The sequence below is a fragment of the Anabrus simplex genome, chromosome 2, assembly GCF_040414725.1.
Source record: "Anabrus simplex isolate iqAnaSimp1 chromosome 2, ASM4041472v1, whole genome shotgun sequence".
In the NCBI taxonomy this organism is placed as follows: Eukaryota; Metazoa; Arthropoda; class Insecta; order Orthoptera; family Tettigoniidae; genus Anabrus; species Anabrus simplex.
In genome coordinates this window covers 745095446-745099839 of record NC_090266.1, presented here as the reverse complement: position 1 = coordinate 745099839, position 4394 = coordinate 745095446, and positions in this window count along the sequence as shown.

Genomic DNA, 4394 nt, shown 5'->3' with positions numbered 1-4394 from the left:
ATTTTTGAAGACCCAAGTCTAACCACGAACCATAAACTTGAGCTGGACTTCCACTAACTGTTAAGTAGGATTAGCAATATGACACATTTATCTGCTTACCAACACTGAACAGCCTGGCTGAGTGGCTCAGGCGGTTGAGGCACTGGCTTTCTGACCCCAACTTGACAGGTTCAATCCTGGCTCAGTCCAGTGGTATTTGAAGGTGCTCAAATACGTCAGCCTCATGCCGATAGATTTATTGCAACTTAAAATAACACTTGCGGGACTAAATTGTGGCACCTCAGCCTCCCCGAAAACCGTAAAGGTAGTTAGTGGGACTTAAAAAAGGGAAAGGGCCAAGAGTGGCAAGGAAGAGGCCGTGGCCTTAATTAAGGTAGAGCCCCAGCATTTGCTGGTGTGAATATGGAAAGCCAAGGAAAACCATTTTAGGGCTGGCCGACACTGGGGTTCGAACCCACTATCTTCTGGATACATGCTCACAGCTGCGAGCCCCTAATGCACGGCCAACTCGCCCGGGGGTACTTTATTCAATTTAAAACCAATTTGTAATATTATATTAATACCGATGACTGACTTCAGCCTAGATACAAAAGGCAATTGAAGGTAATGGAGAAATGTATACCATGTTCCCAATAAAACAAATTTTCAAACCGTTAACTGTACCATGATATTTTTAAACATTGGTTATTACGTGGTTCTTTACATTCTATCATGAAGATAAAATGTATGATTGTCTTCTTCTAAAAACCGAGCTCGATTGCTGCAGTCCCTTAAGTGCGGCCAGTATCCAGTATTCGGGAGATAGTAGGTTCGAACCCCACTGTCGGCAGCCCTGAAAATGGTTTTCCGTGGTTTCCCATTTTCACGCCAGGCAAATGCTGGGGCTGTACCTTAATTAAGGCCACGGCCGCTTCCTTCCCATTCCTAGCCCTTCCTTGTCTCATCGTCGCCATAAGACCTATCTGTGTCGGTGCGACGTAAAGCAACTGGCAAAAAAATAACTTCTTCTAAAAGGGGAACGCCTTACTGAACCTCGTCCCGGGCACTTAGAGCCAAAGTAACAGTTCTAAATATAACATAAAATATTTAATTACAAGTCAAAAAGACAAAGTCACCTCCGTACAGGCCACGAAGGCCCTTGGAGGAGTGGAAGGTAAAGGCTTCCGCCATTGTTAACCGCGCCACGTGATGGGGTAGAGTGGTTAGCTCTACGCCCGGCCGCCTTTGCCCCCAGGAATTAACCTGGTACTTATTTTTGGTGTAGGCTGAGTGAACCTCAGGGCCATATGCATCTCCGGAAGTGGAAATCTCGTTTCTTAAATTTTACGACTTCCTGCGGGGACTCGAAACCACGTCCTTCCGGGCGGACCGAGCACGCCTTTACCGCCTCGGCCGGGCAGCCCCATTTAATTACAAGTACTGTAAAATAATAATTATAACGACCATGTACCTCCAGTTCAAAGACTTTAATAAGTCCAAGAAAAGTTTCCTGCGAGCATCACGGAAACTAACTGGATCAGCTAAAAGGTCCCAAACATCCCACGACAAATGTCAGTAGCAGAACCTTTAACACCCGCTACAACGGAAACTGGGCTGTATGGAAATCGTTGCTCAACTTTGTGAGACGAGGCTTCATAGATGCTGTCAGCATCAAGTGTGAATTTGGTGAAGAACAAACTATGCTTCAATGTCCGATGTGTCCATCTTCTTGTACTGAAGACGAACTGGTTCAGGCAACACAGAATGCGCTTGAAGTTGCAAAATTAATACTGGTCACAATTCGTATAACATACCTTTGGTGTTTTTGAAGTAATATTTGGCTGTGTATAAAATGTTTCCGACACGAGAAAAAAGTGCATATACTTAGACTATTTTGATGTATTATGATGGCCTTATTAGAGCTGTTATCTCTGCCCTGATAATACAAGCATACTTCATATTTCCAGGTGATGAACAAAGTCAGATAATATTATCGACCACTAAATTTAACGAGGCTAACATGTCAACCATTATCTCCTTATCGCGTTAACGTTAAGAGCATTAGGCAATAAAAGCATCATTTATGTGAAAATGAGTAAAATAAAAACTAAAACACTGCCCTTGCTACTCTATCAGAGAGTTTTGTGTATGCCGTGTAAACGCAATGAAGGAATATTCTTCCAGGGTTAGAGATCTCCCTCCTCGGCGGTATTCACTGGTCAGGCAAACAGAGTTTTACTCATATCCCTCCTGGTTACACAACATATTCTTCCAATGTTCTAGAAAACGTGGCAATTACTTATAGTGCAAGAAGAGTAAAACCTTCAGTCTAACTAAAATTGGGCTACTGTCAGACCTTCAGTATTAGAAATGAATGGGCATATGAGGAGCATCGTTTCAAATCGTATTAAGTGCACAGATTATAATTTTACTGGAAGTTAAAAAAACGTTTTACTTCCTAAACAAATAAAACATGTCAAAATTCTAAACGGCAAAATCTGGATATTGTTGTTATGTTCCCGAATCAGTCATGGTTCAAATCATTTCCCAATACATGAAGGCGTCATTCTAATTATAAAATTTCACTTAATACGTTTTGAACCAATTCACTGAACAAAATACGTTTTGATACAACCTTTTATTCATATAATAGGATTTGAAACGTTCATTTGATTCCAAAGATTTTTATTGACTTTATTGTAAGCTACAGCGCATCATGTACAGTAAATTAAGTTATTATTAACACATTGTTAATGCTATATGGATGTTTACAGTCCTGCAAGTAAGTGCTCCCACACTTGAATCTGCCTGCCTTGTGATTGCACGGTGCCTCGAAATTAGTTAAATGTGGATCGCGATTCGAGTACCTAAAATAAAAAGACGTCCACGTAATCATTCACGTTGTTGTAGGACTCGCAGTAAATATGCTATGAAGAACTTATGCAATGTACAAAAACATGCGTTTATGTAATCTTTCCCACGCAAAAAGTACATCTAATACACCGACATAACTAATTTCAATAATAATGTTAATTCGTAACTTACAACAGGAGTGTTTACTTACCGAGCTTCCTGATCACATTGTCTTTTAGTTTTTACAACTCTTATTCGCTTTCTAATTCCTTTCGAATGTTCTACGGGTAAGTAGCCCTCCATGGTGATCGAATGTGAACGGGCATGCAAGTGTGTCAAGTACGATATAAAAATAGCGGGAACAGCCAACAAAAGAGCGGGATAAATGCAGGCTGGAAAACATTATCGTGAACGAAATACGTTTTTAACCGTTCGCTGTCGTGCACATAATACGATTTGTTCCGAATCATGTTATTCAGCACTGAATTTCTATGGGAAAGAATACGAAATGACCCGATCTAACTCAACAACGTTAAAGAGCATATCCCAATTGGCGGGAAACCGCATCAAAACGTATTCTGACCTCGATTGCATTTAATACGTTTTGATACGATGCTCCTCATATACTACTTCTGTGAGACAACTGTGGTCGCTTAGTACTTCGAGTCCTCGGATACAAGTTCAAATGTAACCACTTCCCGCAATCCATAAATAGAACCGGCAAGCGTGTGTTATATATCGGTCAAACACGTTAACATTTTTTGCGTTACAAGAAATACATCACTCCCTATAGCTCTGAAAGGCCTTGGCCTAATTAGCGACCGCTGTTCACCCCCGAAGCCCTCCAGATTACGAGGTATGTACGGTCAGCTCGATGAATTCCCTTGGCCGTTTTTCTTGGCTTTATATTGTAGACAGAGACAACTATCTCACTTAAATTGAGTAGACCTCGAATAAGCTGTCATATAAAAGTAAAAAATCCTGAAATGGCCTGGAATCAAACCCGGGTCGTCCGGGTAAGATGCAAGCTAGACCGCGAGGTTGTCCTGAAATATATATACAATATACAGGTTGAATCACCTCAAATTTCCACCCCAAATATTTCTTAAATGGAAGGTACTATTGAAGTGCTGTGTCAGCACTAACTTAAGAAAAAAAATGAACACACAAATTCCTTGGATTCTGAAGAAGGAAGAGAATTCACTTTAAAATGTTATGTTCAAAATGACGACCACGAGCTTTAATAAAGGTTTACACTGGAACGTCTTCTAACGTTGTGCAAATTGGTCTGTTATGAGTTTGAGATCCTCTTGAGAATCTACTGTTCCTTCTACGAAAAACGGGCCTGTGAGCTGATGGTTCGCTATTCGGCACGACACATTTAAACTCCATGGACACCGAAAACCTTCGATATGGTGCAATGTTAAACGAAAACCAAACCAAACCCCATGGTGCAACATGGCCTAGACCTACCAAGCGACCGCTGCTCAGCCCGAAGGCCTGCAGATTACGAGGTGTCGTGTGGTCAGCACGACGAATCCTCTCGGCCGTTATTCTTGGCT